This window comes from Cyprinodon variegatus, unplaced genomic scaffold (genome assembly GCF_000732505.1).
Source record: "Cyprinodon variegatus isolate N-32 unplaced genomic scaffold, C_variegatus-1.0 Scaffold412, whole genome shotgun sequence".
Classification (NCBI taxonomy): domain Eukaryota; kingdom Metazoa; phylum Chordata; class Actinopteri; order Cyprinodontiformes; family Cyprinodontidae; genus Cyprinodon; species Cyprinodon variegatus.
In genome coordinates, this window is record NW_015150865.1 from 284514 (window position 1) to 302459 (window position 17946).

The 17946-nt window shown below is 34.9% G+C and overlaps 1 protein-coding gene across 2 annotated transcripts in view; it reads left to right on the plus strand.

Moving 5' to 3' along the window:
• Positions 1-665: 665 nt before the first annotated feature.
• Positions 666-17946, plus strand: part of LOC107093193 (contactin-4-like) — a 240968-nt gene continuing 223687 nt past the window's right edge. The window contains exon 1 of one of the 2 annotated variants that reach the window (XM_015388077.1): positions 666-1180. The gene's annotated coding sequence lies outside the window, so the exon portion shown is untranslated. The remainder of the gene's footprint in view (positions 1181-17946) is intronic. The other variant, XM_015388076.1, reaches the window with a different exon arrangement.

Here is a 17946-nt window from a genome sequence, read left to right on the forward strand (position 1 = left end):
ACAACAACAACAAAAAAAGAATGTGATATCATTTGACATGAGGTCACCATTCAAACTAAGGTAAAGACAGTGAAATCTCACCATTGAACCCAATGTAAATGCACTATTTTGAATATGAGTGCATTAAAATGCACAATGATAGGACTATTTTCAGATTCATATTTAATACACACTCATTAGTTTGTGGTCATGCATTATAAGATTAAAACTGATTTGACAGTGCATTATTTAGTGTGAATCTCACAATAGGCTGTTAATGTTAGATCTGACTTCTAAACAACCTATCTGTGAGGCCCTTTATTAAAAACACCAACATTTTCACAAAATTGCATTTTTCAGAAATGCTTTTTTCACTACATTTCTAACCAAAGCTTACATGAACAATTTTTAAGATGTTTCAACTATTTCACCTGTTTGTGATGAGGGTGTGCCTGCATAGCACATGTTTATTCTAATTAAATAATATCCTATGTTTGTTTAAATAATAGAAATGAATCATACGTCGTTGCAGGTGAAAGTTATGCACAACTAGCCGACAGGTAGGCTACTCTGTCCATTAATACCCAGAACTGCTAGGATATCCCAGAAGCAGCGGAAGGAGGAGAGGGAGGGGGAGGAGGCAAGGAAGGAGTGCTTGCAGGAGGAGGGAGGGAGGCTGTTCCGCTTGAATGGCCGTAGCAGTCAGGAGGCTGCACGGGAGGGGAGACAGACAAGACATCCTTCTCGCTTTTTGCGCTTCCTTCTCTGGGTTTTTCTCCCGCGCCGCTCTCTGCGAGGAACGGAGCAAAAGGGGGTAGAGGGAGGGAGGGAGGCAAGGAAGGAGATCTGACGCATCTGAGTGAGTGGGCACAGCGAGGCTTTACTTCTCTCCGATATGCAACCTGCGCGACGCTGCGCCTCCTGCGACCTGCGCTACTGATACCAAGAGGGAGAGAGTCAGAGGCAGGAGGAGCCGGCATGGATGGACGGGAACACCACTAAACACAGAGGACTGGAAGCGGTGGTTTTGCTCTCAAGTCAGAAAGAAAAACTGTTTTGATTCCTTTTCTCTTGTGTTTCTTTTTGTGGCCCGGAGCGTCACTCTTCAGTAATGTTCGCGTGCGCAAATTTGTTTGGTAACAAAATACGGAATATTCTGTGGCTTTGATTTCCTGGGAGAGAAAATAACCGAACCCAACAGGTAAGATTATTATTATTATTATTATTATTATTATTACTATTATTATTATTATTATTGTTGTTATTATTATAATTGTTGTTGTTCTTGTTGTTGTTATTTTTATAATTGCAAAGTGCTCTTTAGCGACCTTTTATCTAAATCCCAAACATTTTAAATCAATCCCAGAGAGCATCTCAACTTTTCTCAGATTACACTGAAACCTCGAGGCTGTGTGGAAGAGAGGCAGCTGCCTTTCTCTGAATTTCCCCGCGTGCTGATCTCATTTAACCGTGTCTACTTTGTTGGGGGACCGTCTTGTTGGAGGCGAACTAATCGGAGCGCATCTCGCCGATCAGTGCAGATGTTCGGCTAATCCCACCGGCTGTTAACCCTCCCTTCCAGGGCCATAATCCCTGAGGATTGCATGGAGCCGAGTACCACCGTCGGCGTCAGTGAATGTATCTATATTTTTGATACAGTTACCAACAAAAAAAAAATCCTTTTTGTTAATGTTGGTGATGCTCTATGATGCACAGAAGATACGGATCAGTGCATTGTTTTTAAAGTTTGTAGACATCTGCTTTAACTTAAATGTGCATCTCCCAACTCAAAAAAGCAAGTGGTAGTTCTTTTGGATTCAGAAAACATAAACATTATAAAAAAGAAGTGCTGTATCACCTCAATCCCCTCCTAGAAACAAGGATTGCATTTAAATATAGCAACATTTTTGGTTTAGTTTATTGCCAGTATGGTTTTGTTGCTACAGGATCTCAATTTAGTTAGGTTTGTTGCTAAATAAAAATACTTTGATGACTACCTACCTATTTCTACCTAATAGAAATAAGATATTCAAAGTCAGACTTGGTTATTTTATCAACCACTTCTAAAAAAAACCTCAAAAATATTCTATGTGTTTTCTCTTTACACTTTCATATGACATTGTCACGTATCAAAACATTCTCAGTCAAAAGACTTTTGCTTGTGGAACAATAAAGGCTCCTTTTTCAATAGCAGTATTTAATTTACCAAAATATTTTGATTCCAATTTAACCAAGAATGATCCAATCATTTAAATAATATATATATATATATATATATATATATATATATATATATATATATATATAAGAATTGCCCCAAGGGATGAAGCCATAGTGAATGTCACAGATAATGGCAGCTGGAAGAGAAGGAACTGAAGGAACATGAGAGGAAAAAACCTGCATGAGAGGCCCCAGCAGCGGATAGCTGCAGTGGCTTATATGACCAAATTCACTCATCACTAGAGAGGGCCGGAATGAAGGACAGCACAGAAGCACTGATCATGGCAGCACAGGTGCAGGTCTTGAGGACAAGAGCAATAGAGGCCCAGATCTACTATGCCAGGAAAGATCCCAGGTGCAGGTTACGCAAAGAGACTGGATAAACATGCTTGCATCTCACTGCATGGTGTATGATAATGGCAGGAAAGGACTACCTGGAATGATATAACCAAGTGACTGGTATAGTGTACAGAAACATCTGTGTAGACCTCGAGATTCTCAGGTTAAAATGAGAGTCACCTCCTAAAGCATTGGGGAATGACAGAGCTAAGTTCCTGTGGGACTTCCTGGTACAAACAGCCAAAAAAAGGGGCCAACTAAATGGATTTGGCTCCATCAGATATCTGAAGTAACATCAGACATCTCATTTCTTAAGTACACAGTTCTAGGAACAGCTAAGATGAAGTGAATCCCTCTCAGGCTGTTGGTAGAGGTTACAAGCCTGAGATGAGGAGCCACTCACCCCAACCAGGTGTATGAACCGTGGGGGAGAATGTAGGAATTGTTCATCTATATAGCACTTATGTTTTTTTAAGGCCTTTTATCCCGTTTAATGTCCTTCTATGCCTGAAACTTATACCTTAACAATATATACTTGCTCATTGATGGTATCTCAGCGAGAGATGTGCAATATCTAGTAAAACCTTATAGAGGCCATCAATGTTGTGGCTTTTGCACTCAAGAGAAAGAAGCGACTAAGAACAATACAGCTGTTTCTAGCTTCTGCCACTTCATCCTTTCTGAAGAACAAGAACTCTATCATGGGTAGGATAGGAGCCGATAGAATGCTGTGCCGTTTCCAGACAGCCTTTAACTTGTACGTCATTACACATATGAAGGTGCAGGTTGCATGTATCACACACAGTATACTCTAAGAAATAATGTATTTTTTGTTGATTTCCATGAGGTTGGCTTTGGTTATATCGCATGTCACACAAAGGATCAAGGAATTTTGTGTAGCCCCTTTTTGCAGAACAAGTATAATAAAAAAAAAAAGAAGTTTAGATTTTTTAGGTTGTAGTGTTTTTAACTTGCATCATTTCTTTGCAAACATATTTTTTGAATCTACAAAAGGATAATATATGTATATTATTACACACATCAGATTTTCCTAACTCTACCTGAATGTATTATTGGCATCTGTTGTAGCTAATAAATAAAAAACAAGGTTGTAGTTTTATTCAATTCATGAGCATTAGTCTGTTGATTTATGTAGGCCTGCATGAAACAGACTAAAGAAGCAGCTTCAGACAGGCTCTGAGTGATATCTTCCTCATACTTGTAATCTGAAGTTTTGCTTTTAAAAAGGGGTGTACAAAAAGGGGTAGAAAGAGAGTTTACTCATCCGACATGGATTCAGCAATTTCATAGTGTGTGTTGATCTAGGTTCTGACTCAAGAGCGCAGCATCTTTACAAAAGTCTGTAACGAGAATGCTACAAGGAGACATCATTGAGATGTGAGCATCTTTTTTTTTTTTTTGTAAATTGGGATATAGAGGAAGAGGGGTTTACTGTGTAACCAGTTTGACAAGCAAATAGTCATGGTTCAACAGGTTAATCTCTTGCTATTATAACCAACAGTAAAATACAATAGTTTCATAGTACACTTAGATGTTCAACAAAAATGTATAATTCAATTGAGTAAACTTTATTTACATAATACCAGTTCACAATACACCATCTCAAGGCACTTTACAGAGAGAATTCAATCAGATCATCCAGTCAGTTTGGTAAAAAAGTCAGCTGATTGCATCAAGTCATAAAATGATACAGCTGCTCTTATCTAAAATACACAAGCAATAGTTATTCTTGCTTGTGTTAAAGTCATGATAACAAGTTCATTAGATTTGTACAAAATTGACTTGTAGCACTCATATATCTTAATACTGAAGTTTAAGGCAAAATATGGAAAACAAGTAATTTTAATTTTAGGTGTGTAATAATTTTTTAAATAATAATAATAATTAATAATATTTATGTACTAGTAAGCTGTGTGTTTAGTGCAACTCTAAGAGCAGATTGAGTTGATAATAGTTGCTCACTGGAATTTTTAAAGCTATTTGCTTATGTAGCACAGCCTGCACTCAGCTGCTTAGCAGACATGTTGCATGACGCTTACCACAAAACAAAAAGGGTTTCCTTTAAAGGAGCATTGGGTGAGCTTACTTTAGTTCTCATTCCATGTTTGTCCTTGTGTTTTTTGGGCAGAAAAAAATATCAAAAAGCAGCGTAGTGGGAAATGTAGTCTCTACAAGCAGCGTAGTGGGAAATGTAGTCTCTACAATTTTCATGATGCATTCATGATGACAGAACTGTTGAAATTTTGCAAAAATAAATGGGATCATTTATAAAACACAGAATCTCATAGAATTATTACCTATTGGTGTGAGATGAAAGCTATGTAACAGTTTCTTATGTATTTTGGCCACTGCAGGCCCCTGTGCCTATGACTATTAGTTTAAGGTGGGACGGGCCTTTCCTTTCTAGATACCGTAAAAAGCATTCAGCTATGGCCATGGGGGCTGGCTGTATTACAGAGCTCCATCAAAATGTCAAAGTGGCATGTTTAGACGAGAACAATCCTGCAGGACGACTCTTCTGTAATAATTAGTTAGGCAATATTATTCTTTCAGCCAGCTGACCTGCAGTGTATCACCCACTACCAATTCAAATTGGGACCATTCACTCCTCAAGTGAACTACATTGTTTTATGTGGAGGTCCACTGATCCAATACCAATTAGCTGGATCAAAAACTGGATGTTGGTGATCCAGCATTTTTATCCAGTCATTTTCTTTATATATATATATATATATCATACACAGCAATTCCTATACAGTGATCTACAGAAAGTTTCAGATAGCTCATATTTTTAATATTTGATTTTAGGATACCTGTTATAGATTATATATATTTATATATTTCTGCTGCAAAAGTGCAGTTTATTTGTCAAAAAATAATAAGTACATGTATATCCACGTTCCTTTTATATCTCTTTTTAATAAGAGAGCATTCATTCAACAGTAGTAACAGACCGGTAGTAGGCATTGGCCGATGTATTCAGTCCAGGTATCCAATAGGATAGAAAAATACATCTCTGATTTTTTGCTCTTTGCAAATAGAGAAAAGCCAAGTAAATCTTTGCTTATATTATTGAAAGGAATTAAACATTTAAAAATGCCAGTGTATCCTCACACTTACATTAAGTAGAATGAATATAAGTTTTCAAGGCAGAGACAGTTTATGATAGGATTAATTTTATTAATGATGTGTAAGTCTGTTAAACCCTAATAATACCTCCCTGTTACATGTCAAAAATAATGTTTTCTCAGGCATTTTATCTATTTAGGACAGTTCTTCTGTTTGGATATCATATTTATTGTTATCATATTTATTGTGCACAGAGATTTGGAAATAAATTGAGAGTATACAGACAGAGTGGGTAACTCTTAACAGAGATAATGTCTCACGGTGCATTTGTAGTGTCCTTGCTCTAAAAACACTGTGTAATGTGTTATGCATCCCAAGCTAGAGCTAGGGATGTATCCTCATTTACTAATATGTATCCACCTTTGCAAATGTGACATGATGACGTGGCAGGGTGAGATGCTGGAGTTGTATAAAATACTTCTCTAACTGTGATTCGGGGCTGACTTCCTGCTGAAGCGAGCCTGGTTGGTAAGCGCTGCCATCTCTAACCCTAAGCAATTTCTCTGATGTGAGCTAGATTGCAGTTTCAAATCTTTTGTCATGTCTCACGGTTATTTAATACATATACATTATGAGGTATTATTTAAAGAGTTAGTCCCAAGTGATCTCTTCTTAGGAAAGAACCGGGGAGAGAAAGTTTCAAGGTGTAAAAACAGAGCTTTCCTTTAACAATAGTCTCCATATGACAAGCATACACCAATGCACAAACAGGTATCTAATTGTGTCAACGTCTCGCTGTATAACATCCAAGGACAACAGGCATATTTTTTTATTCATTTTTTCTTACTTGCTCAACAACATGGCATCCAGTGGCTTTCAACATTCCGACCCTTGGAGCAGAGCGGCCCTTTAACGCTTGGCCACATACTGTAAGCCAACGAACCTGTCAGGAGTGATAGAGCACAGAAGTGACAGGAAAAAACTACCACAGGATATGCACATTTAGAGGCGGCAGCATAAAACATTCATTGCATGCTCTCCCCGGGAAGTATCCTTTCGAAGAAATGTGTCATCAAGGTCATTTTTATTTCATGCCTCTTCAGGAAAACCCAGCAGAGGGAACTGAGGATGGGGAGACGGCAGGTTTTCCTGCAGATTTGCATTTGTGAGCCTTCATTGTAAGGAGTTGTAAAGCCTCTACTCTACATCATTGATTTCTTTTATCAAAGGATATCGTTTAAGTGCTGACATTACAACTGCTTTGGCTCTTGGTTGTTCATACCAGTATAGTTTCCATGGCTGTTATCTGCGTGCCGGCTGAAAACTCAAATGGAGTCAACAGGTCATGTTCATTTTTCCTATCTTTCATACTTTTTCTGCCTTACTATATCTGCACGCTGTACTACTGATGGTCACAGTAATGTTCTGGTTTTTAACTTTCTTTTGGAATCAATAATGTTGTCAAACAAAATGTTGAAAACTTGTTCGCTAGCTGTCTAAGGTCAACAATGTTTGCTTAGAACCTAATAATGGGTTCCAATTGTAATTAGCTCTGATAATATTCACCTTTTACCTACGGTTACTAGTAGTGTTTATTGAGATAAATATTTAAAGTAAGAATAAAATATCTGTCCACATGACATTTGAACCTTTTTGGTACTCCATTTGTTTTCTTTCTCAAACATAAATATCAAAGATTTACTTCTTCTCGCTTTGGTATTCCTTCGTCCACCATGAATGTGTCAAATAACCTACAATCATTTCAACACCAGTAATCTGTTTTCTGCCATCTTATGAACAAAATAAATAATTTAGTTAAAATAATAATTTATCAACATTTTTATTTTTACATTTTGGATGAGAAACACTATGACATTTATCACAATTTTAATTGTTTTAAAAGCATTTGGTTCTTTAAGTAAAATTGAAAACAGTGAGGAAAATTTATCAAATTCCCTTTTCTTTCAAATGCAAAGTTCTACATTAATGTACTTACTCTTTTGATGAAACCCTGTTGGAAAAAAAATGCTGCAGTAATAAGATCTTTATTTTTTTTTAAATATTTGGAAACAATAAAACATCAAATTAATAATACAAATTATGATTTTTACTTATACACAAGAATAAACACGCTCCAACCAAAATAATTGCTGGAAGTTACTTTACTTATATCTTTAGTAAAACATGGAGTAGTTAGAGATTGTTGCTCTTATTCGCGGTGAGGGAGTGCTGACATTCTAACAACCCTGGCAAAGCTTAAAAAAAGCAGGTATTTTAGTTGTTTTTGCAGGTTGTTGCCTCTTATTTTCATTCGCGGTCTGTCTACTGGCAGGCATGTGTATTCACCTGTGCATATATATGTATGTTTATCAGTTCATCGGGGCACAGCCCTGCTGCAAGTGATAGAGCAACAACATGTCGAGCCAGAAAGGACAGTGTTGCAAGAATAATATCAAAAACAAGATCCTTTTGTTTGTTTAATAAAATGAAAATGTATAGACTTGATGTTTATAGGAAAGGAGACTTTCAGTGACTCCTCTTGTGATGAGCATGATTTAGAAAAATACATTTTATCTGATTATCATAATGACTGAGTGAAGCTGGTGCAAGGGTTTTTCCTCGTTCCTTCAATAAAACCATTACGGATAAGAATGATTATAGCATAATTAGTGTACGGAGTAATTACATAAAAAAAAATACAGATTAAGCACTTCCACATTCAGATTAAAAATTATTTAATTAATTGTAGTCTATTCTGAAACATTTTGGGATGGGCGAATCAAAAATATAAGAAGACTATATAAAAATTGTAATAAAATAATAAGTCAAATAATAGAATTTTCTGTTAATGAAGATTACATGATATTTATTTTGACCAACACACTTCTTCAGCTTCCATAGCTCAGAGTGACATCAATTCATCTCATTTTATTCTTAGATGTGAACTCATAACCGATAACCCAACTGAAACCTTGTTGCAAAAAACTGCTTTTTAAATTTTCATTGTTGTGAAACATTTTTTTATTAGTACCTTCAAAGCTTGAATTTTAATTGCCTTTAAATTAAGGTCACCTCCCAAAGAGGACAATTGAAATAAAAGCTAGTGTTTGGAAAGTCATGTATGTCATTTTTAATTTTTATCATAAAATTTAAGTGAGAAAAAAAATTATTAATGAGATTTGGTAGGACAAATTTCGAGCTTAGATTTTTAAGCCATATCAGCAAGCAATATAGATTAGTAAAATAGTTCAAATTTAAATCTTATTTTTCCAGTTCAGAAAACAAAATGACATGATGAAAATTAAAATTTAGACCAGAGGTCACGTATTATCGGACCGTGGTCCAGATCTGGACCAACCCGCTGGCTAATCCGGACCCAGTCTGATTTAAAACATTTATAAATTACCGCATGTTGTCCGAGGACAGTGTCTAACTTAACTTGCGCTGCTTCCTTCTCCTGTTGATATGGTAAAGCCTACAAATTAGCCAATGGGCTGTGTCAGTCTGGGTCATTGTGGCGAGCCACTTTTAGACACAGCTGGAAAACCTTTGGCAAGCTGGGTGATGGGAAAGAAGGAGAAGACGATGAGAAAAAGAAAGCAGAGAAAGTGTAGACTTCTGGAAGAACCGCAGTGAACTGGTGAAAGAAAAGTGCAATGGCGTGCTCAAAGATGTCTCTGCACATTTTTAATATGTTTGGCTCAACCTGCTGCTGTGAAGCAGGATTCTCCACCATGAACAGATTAAAAAATAAATATGAATCCAGGCTCAAAATGAGCACCTTGATATGTGCTTTAGAATGGCTTTGTCTCCATTCAAATCCAGGTTTAAAGCCTTCCAGGGCAGCCTAAAGCCCACTGCTCTCATTAATTTAGAAAAAAAGAAAGAAAAAAACAGTCAGTTCAGGTGTTTTATAAAATATGTGAATCTGGAAATTGTCTATATACCAAACCGAACAATTGTTGTTCTCTACTTCAAAAAACACATAAGATTTTTAAATTGAAAAATTTTCCATTTTTTTTTTATATTTCAGTATTTAGAAATTCAATGTATCACATGGATGCATAAAAACCACATTTTATTTCATTGTTAAATTCTGTTTAAAGTAAAATTTTTAATGTTAATTAAAAGATAATTAAAATATCTCTGCATCGTTACTGGTTGATGATTTTCTTTTTTTAATTGGTTACCCCTGATTTAGACTATGGCTGGACAAGTAAAAAACATTAATATTACTTCCACAATTAAACTAAAACATATTGGTAAAATGATAAATGAATGACTCTGATTACTTCTGAACATTTTTGAAACAATTAAAAAGAAAATAAAAATGGCAATATATTTTAAGTAGGGTTTTAGTCAAGCTTTTGTTAATCTCTACTTGCAGTCTATTGAGATTTCTAAGTAAACGACTTAGTGACATTCCCCATAAGGCAGCTAAGGATCAAGAGCATCACAGTATTTTTGTTGATCTGGTACTGCAGAGCTTTTGTCCTGCCCCGTTGCATATGGTAAAAAAAAACACCAATTACCAGACTTAAAATATTGCTGTTTCAAAATAAATGTACTGTAATTGTGAGCTGCCTTATTCAAATAGTGTAGAAATATCACTGAGCAAAGACAGAAAGTATTAGTTCACTCTACACATTATAAAAGTGGCTTAGACACACTTTGAAAAAAAAGATTTTTTAAACTTTAAACCTTTTTTAAAATAACAAATCTTGTTGATTGTCATGAATATATATTTAATTGAAAGCATTCTATTTTCTATTTCACAGTAGATACAAGTCTTCCTTCCATCGCTGATAAAAAAAAAAAACAATCATAATTGTAATCATAATGATTATAATGTTGTCAAACAAGGTCTGGATTTAGCCTAATTTGAACCAATTTAGGATTCTGTTGTCATTATTTGCATGTTGCTTTGTATTTTAAGGCCTTAGTTGTCAAGAATATGGGCTCTTGGTTCTGTTGTCAAGTCCCGCTGTGTTTTTATTTAATATTAAAGCAAAAAAAAAAAAAGAACCAACAACAATAATAAAATAATAAAATTCCGTTAAATGGGTTTGTGAGATGGCTCCATTTCCTGCTCTATTTATCCACTCTTACTGATATCTAAATGCCCTATTTGTAATACAATCAAATTAAAATCATCTTGCTGTTTTTCTGATACTTTATGATACTCTACCACTTCTAGGCTTTTGGTTTCAAGGCACTGTGCTCCTTTGGGGTATGTCTTCACAGACAGTCTGAGCTGGCGATGTTTCCTAATTCAAACAATGTTGCACACTGCCTCTCCTTGGGAACAGCTTTAATTGAGTGCTTAATAAGAGCACAGCCACACAGCAACCCGCTTTGGCGGGGGATGTGAGCGCTGGGACTGCTGCATTATTAAATAGACTTATATAAGGCCTGGAAACATCTTTCTCTTTACAAGTGATCTCAGAGTGAGGCCAGACATTTCTTGATGATACAGTTCACCTCTCTTGTACATGAGGATGTTTTCTCCATTGAAGATCCACAAGACCAGAGAGGTTTATTGTAGTCCGCTGGGTGTGGCTTTTGTTTTTCCTTCCTGATTTAATACAAGAGAACATTTAATAAAACTGCTTTTCAGTCTGTCTTTCTAGGACCAGAAATGCAAGGCAGCATAAGTCCATTGAAAATGACTAAGGGATGAAATTTTTAGTACAAGTACAAATAATGTAGTTTGATGGTATTTTGTCTATTTACACATATTTTTTCAGTAGTAATATGTCATATAGTATATGCCAAGTCTTTGTAATACTATGGTAAAGCAGAGGAAGATGATATCTGTCTTAGAACAGGGCACCTCATGTAAAGAGGATATTAATCTGTGATGCTGCTACACAGGGGTGCCGTATGGATAGGAAAAGCTAAGGGCCCTTGACTGAAGGGGGGCCCAAAAGAAGAAGAAAAGATTTTTCCAGCTATATTTTTCAAATATGAAAAATAAAATAAATAATCCTCATGTACTCCCTTATTTTTCAGTACTAAAATGTAGGGCTGGGTAAAAAAAATTATTTTGAATCGATTCCTTTACATTTTTGCAGAATTGATGTCTAGTATCAGTATTGTAAGATCGATTAGTTTTATAGTGACGCGCACAACAGTCATATTCAAATGAGCAGGAAAGATGCACTCAAGATGACTTCAAGCCAGACAGCTGCAAATATAGCCAATAGTTTGAGTGAAGACATTAACAAATGGGGGTTGACCAACAAACACCCTGTAGTTGTTACAGACAACGCTGCAAATATGGTTTTTGCAGTGGAGATAATGCAGCTCATGCATGTCTGCTGTGTCCCCGCAGTGTCACGTCTGCTTGCTCGAGTGAGGGTTTGCTTTTTCACTTTTCACAAACAAGTTTGCACTTTTGAGACAGTTCTGTTCACATCTCAAGTTTAAACTGTCTGATTTACAAGTTTGCACTTTGTGTTTAATATGTCAGGAAAAAATAAAATACATGAGTATTTTGAAACACTGTGGAACCACTTTCATGGTTGTAAAAAACGGATCGAATCGCAATTAATCGATTTAGAACTGTATGAATCAAAATCGAATCGATTCAGGACTTTGGCGAAAATACCCAGCCCTAGTAAAAAGTCAAGCAAAGAATGAATTTATTGACACCCCCCCTCCCCTGAAATTGCTATGAACGGTTTGGTCCTCAGGTCCTGCATCCCATCATCAACTCGTCGTCAACTCGTACCAGGGCCTAAATGCCATGTATATATATATACAAATTGAAAAACATTATTTTTTCTATTAATGATGATAAATTTGTCTCCAGTTGTGTATACTGTATCCTGGACAGCTGAGGTGCATTGTGTAGCCTTTAGCAGCCTGTATTGAAATCTGTGTCAATATTAAAACAGTTTAGTTAGATTTTTATATTCAGATTAAATTACAACCACTAAAAGACATCCATAAATCTAGATCATTCTCTTGAGCCTCTTCAAGAAGTGACATAAAAAAATACATGTTTTGTGCGTACAGACATGTATGTACAGATTAATGGAAATTAAGCTCTCAGGGCCAACATAAAATAATAATGTGTCCTTTAATTAAGTTATAGTTAAGCCTAATAGAAATATATTTTCACAATCCTAAACCTATTTTCTATTATTGTGTACATAGATACAGTTGTGTCTTTGTTTTATAGATAAGCTGTTATTATTTTGATAGCATGTAAATGTAAAGTTTAATGTAGCTGGAACATTAAAAGATGCCGTAGAATGGGCGCAGTAGCAAGACATTAGTAGTTTATTCTGTAGCAAAGAGTTGGTTTTGGCTAAGCACATCTGCCTCCTTCAGTATAAGACTCAACGACTATAATAAAATGGATATATTAGGTTTAGGCTTTTTGTTTCAAGCATACAAACAATATTAATCCACAAAGAAGACATAGCGACTTGATTTCAGAGTGCCTTCATGTTTATTGTGATACAGAAAACTTTGTGTAGTGGTCTCAGATTTCTTAACAATACCAAAAATCTAAATAGACTCTTGACCAAGGACAATGTCGGGGACAGTTACAAACAGAACTTTCTACCATTACATTAAATTGATTATCAGACTCACCATACTCTGCAAACCCTGCTGTATGTGTTTATAATCAATACCTACAGAAAACAAATCCTTTGTTTCTATAATCTGTTTATTATTAAGCCATAGTTTCTACAGAAGAGGGTTTTCTGGCATGCACAGGTTTCTATTTTGACTATTTTCAAAACCTTTTTTTAAAAAGGTTTTGAAAGATTGGTAACATTTTTATCCTGTTCAATGAGACATTGTTGAATGTTTAAACTTGAATGGGTAGAAGACTTTAAAATTTAATCGAAAATAACATGTGTTGTGATTTATTCAATATATAAATTCTAAATAGATCAGTTGCATTTCCTGCACATGCTTTTATGTCTGATAGAGGAGCCAGAGCATTTATGTGCTAAGCAAGCGGCCAAAAAATTAGTAGCACATACCTGGGATCATTAGACTGATGTTAAAACAATGTATTAGCATCAGCCTAAAAAAATCTGTTTTGATAGATCTCTAAGTCACAAATTCCAAACCTATGTATGTGGTCATATTGGATACTGAGAAAATATGTACTGGTAATAATAATCAAATGTTAAAGCTTTGTTATTTTGGCCCCTTTTTTAAGCTTGCCTATTGCTATTTTTTTATATTTGAAAGACTTTATTCAATTATGTGTTCCAAAAGGACTAAGAAATCCATAATGAGCATTTTCACATGTGCAGCAGGAAGAACATTGCGTTCATTTGAAATCAGCTTTGAGAGAAATAGCTGTTGCAGATGTTGCAGGTATTAAAAAATATAATCAGTTTTTTTCCCCCATTATTAAATTATTAGGTATTCTGAAAAGGGTCTGTTTGTTTATTAGACCATTTCAGATATGCTTGGTTCAGATAATGAGTTCCTGTAGCTATTGTATGAAAGAACAATTAGCTGGCTCATCCATTTAAACCAAAGTCTGCAAGAAATTACAGAAAGCATCAAAACACTTTTTCGCTTAGCGATGAAATATAATATATTTGAAATAGAGAAAAAGTGGAGCAATTAATGGCCTATCAATCTGTCATGTGACATCCTCTATGTGATTTAACTGAAAAGACTTAACCATGTGATTAGTTTTAGCACATAAAATGAGATACTTTGTACTACGGTCTTTTATCATTTTTTTTCTTCTTATTCATGTGCATGAAAGTAAAAACTCATTTAAGGTGGATATTTCATTATACCAAGGCAGGACATACGCAGCTCGATTTTGTTCTAGAGGGTGAGTGTAAACAGAGATTTCACCAGGAATTTTTATGATCAATTTTTTTGCTAGCTCTCTGCTGTCGAGGCTGTAGAGTGTACACCTGCCTCAGTGCGCTGATGACAGTCTTAATGGTTCCACACGTCTTCACAGCACCTCTNGGGGGGGGTCTGCGGCTACAGGAAAAATTATGAGACCCTTGCTGCTGCATGTCTTCCCTTATTTCTGTCTCCTTTTTTTGATTACTCTGAACAAAAAGTCCTTTTGTCATAGTTTTATCAGGAATCCTAATTTGTAATTTCATAAGAGCTGATTAGTCAAAATTAGTCATTATGAAAACTAAAATAAAGAAAACAATTTAAAAAAAAGTACATATGCCAATCAGTGAAGTTCATGCATGCAGAATGGTTATTTATTAACCAATGCAAAATGTAAATAGGAATGGACCAAATGGCAAAGCCTAGGCAAGAAACAAAATAAGAGCAACGTTATAAGGAACTTACTGACAATCAGACTATGTGCGCTAAGAGAGGCTTAAAAAAGAATACAGACATTTGGGACAAATTAACCCCTTCAAGGAGACCTATTGTGGTAGTTAAGATTGAACAATAGCCATAGAATATCTTGATGTTTATTTGATTATATTTTGATTATAGTAACAGGAGGTTTACCAACCTAAATAAGGAAATAACAAATTAGTGTGGAAGATGGATTAAGTAAAAGTGAAAATGTAAAAATAAATTCCCAATCAATAATGCAGCAAATGAGCAATTTCCATTGAAAATTGCCGTTGCTTTACAGAAATTATTTTAGTTTAGTTGAATTTTTAAAAGAAACAATTTTTTTCAGTTGGTGAGAAGGGACAAGAAAGAGATCGTAAAAATGACTGAATTTGATTTATGAAAGCAAACAGAATTCACGTGAAAGGTTCTGAATGATCCTATTAAGCTGAGGGGATTTAAGTATAGAAACAGAAATTGTATTGCTTTAGTCACATATGAGTCACATATGAGACCACAGTAGACAACGCTACAGCTTCTCACTTGTTGTCGTCATCGATTGTTATTTTGTACTCCTTGATTAATAAAAAACAAATAAACAGAAGATATTATATAGAGCCTAGAAAATATTTGACAACAAATATATATGTAACCCAATATTAGCAATATGCAAAATATTAGGTACACAGCAAAAAATGTTGGCTATGGTCTGTGAGACAATAGCAATGATGATAGTCCATTTATTCTGAATTCAAACTTCTGAAAGTACTTTAAATATGAAATTATTACATACTGTTCAATAAATGATAAGTTTTTAAATTAAGAATAATATAATTTGAATGTGCTTTATATATATCCATGTTTGTCAAAGAACACTACTGTCACCTACTGGTTTGTGATATTATGGTGTAGTATCAGCTGTGGAGTAAGTCCCAATGCTATAGCTGGTCTTTGTCAGAACAAGCTATTATCCAAGTCATTTGGAAAACATGGAAAAGATGTCAGGAGTGAGGTGTTACTATATTTGGGAAAAAATGTCTGGTCCATTGACATTACATAGAAAATGTAAATGATACTCTTCTTTTTTTCAGACATCCTGACGAAAATTTTTTACTGATTAACGCTAAATTAATTAAATCACTGCAAACGTATTAGTTTTAGGTAGAGATAATGATCCATTTATTATTCTTTGCTGACCAGGCTTTTACTTTAATGTTTACATAGACTTCCCTATACAAATATAGGAAATATAAAAACATTACTATTGTTTGTTATTATTAATGTAGCTGGAACATTAAAAGATGCCGTAGAATGGGCGCAGTAGCAAGACATTAGTAGTTTATTCTGTAGCAAAGAGTTGGTTTTGGCTAAGCACATCTGCCTCCTTCAGTATAAGACTCAACGACTATAATAAAATGGATATATTAGGTTTAGGCTTTTTGTTTCAAGCATACAAACAATATTAATCCACAAAGAAGACATAGCGACTTGATTTCAGAGTGCCTTCATGTTTATTGTGATACAGAAAACTTTGTGTAGTGGTCTCAGATTTCTTAACAATACCAAAAATCTAAATAGACTCTTGACCAAGGACAATGTCGGGGACAGTTACAAACAGAACTTTCTACCATTACATTAAATTGATTATCAGACTCACCATACTCTGCAAACCCTGCTGTATGTGTTTATAATCAATACCTACAGAAAACAAATCCTTTGTTTCTATAATCTGTTTATTATTAAGCCATAGTTTCTACAGAAGAGGGTTTTCTGGCATGCACAGGTTTCTATTTTGACTATTTTCAAAACCTTTTTTTAAAAAGGTTTTGAAAGATTGGTAACATTTTTATCCTGTTCAATGAGACATTGTTGAATGTTTAAACTTGAATGGGTAGAAGACTTTAAAATTTAATCGAAAATAACATGTGTTGTGATTTATTCAATATATAAATTCTAAATAGATCAGTTGCATTTCCTGCACATGCTTTTATGTCTGATAGAGGAGCCAGAGCATTTATGTGCTAAGCAAGCGGCCAAAAAATTAGTAGCACATACCTGGGATCATTAGACTGATGTTAAAACAATGTATTAGCATCAGCCTAAAAAAATCTGTTTTGATAGATCTCTAAGTCACAAATTCCAAACCTATGTATGTGGTCATATTGGATACTGAGAAAATATGTACTGGTAATAATAATCAAATGTTAAAGCTTTGTTATTTTGGCCCCTTTTTTAAGCTTGCCTATTGCTATTTTTTTATATTTGAAAGACTTTATTCAATTATGTGTTCCAAAAGGACTAAGAAATCCATAATGAGCATTTTCACATGTGCAGCAGGAAGAACATTGCGTTCATTTGAAATCAGCTTTGAGAGAAATAGCTGTTGCAGATGTTGCAGGTATTAAAAAATATAATCAGTTTTTTTCCCCCATTATTAAATTATTAGGTATTCTGAAAAGGGTCTGTTTGTTTATTAGACCATTTCAGATATGCTTGGTTCAGATAATGAGTTCCTGTAGCTATTGTATGAAAGAACAATTAGCTGGCTCATCCATTTAAACCAAAGTCTGCAAGAAATTACAGAAAGCATCAAAACACTTTTTCGCTTAGCGATGAAATATAATATATTTGAAATAGAGTAAAAGTGGAGCAATTAATGGCCTATCAATCTGTCATGTGACATCCTCTATGTGATTTAACTGAAAAGACTTAACCATGTGATTAGTTTTAGCACATAAAATGAGATACTTTGTACTACGGTCTTTTATCATTTTTTTTCTTCTTATTCATGTGCATGAAAGTAAAAACTCATTTAAGGTGGATATTTCATTATACCAAGGCAGGACATACGCAGCTCGATTTTGTTCTAGAGGGTGAGTGTAAACAGAGATTTCACCAGGAATTTTTATGATCAATTTTTTTGCTAGCTCTCTGCTGTCGAGGCTGTAGAGTGTACACCTGCCTCAGTGCGCTGATGACAGTCTTAATGGTTCCACACGTCTTCACAGCACCTCT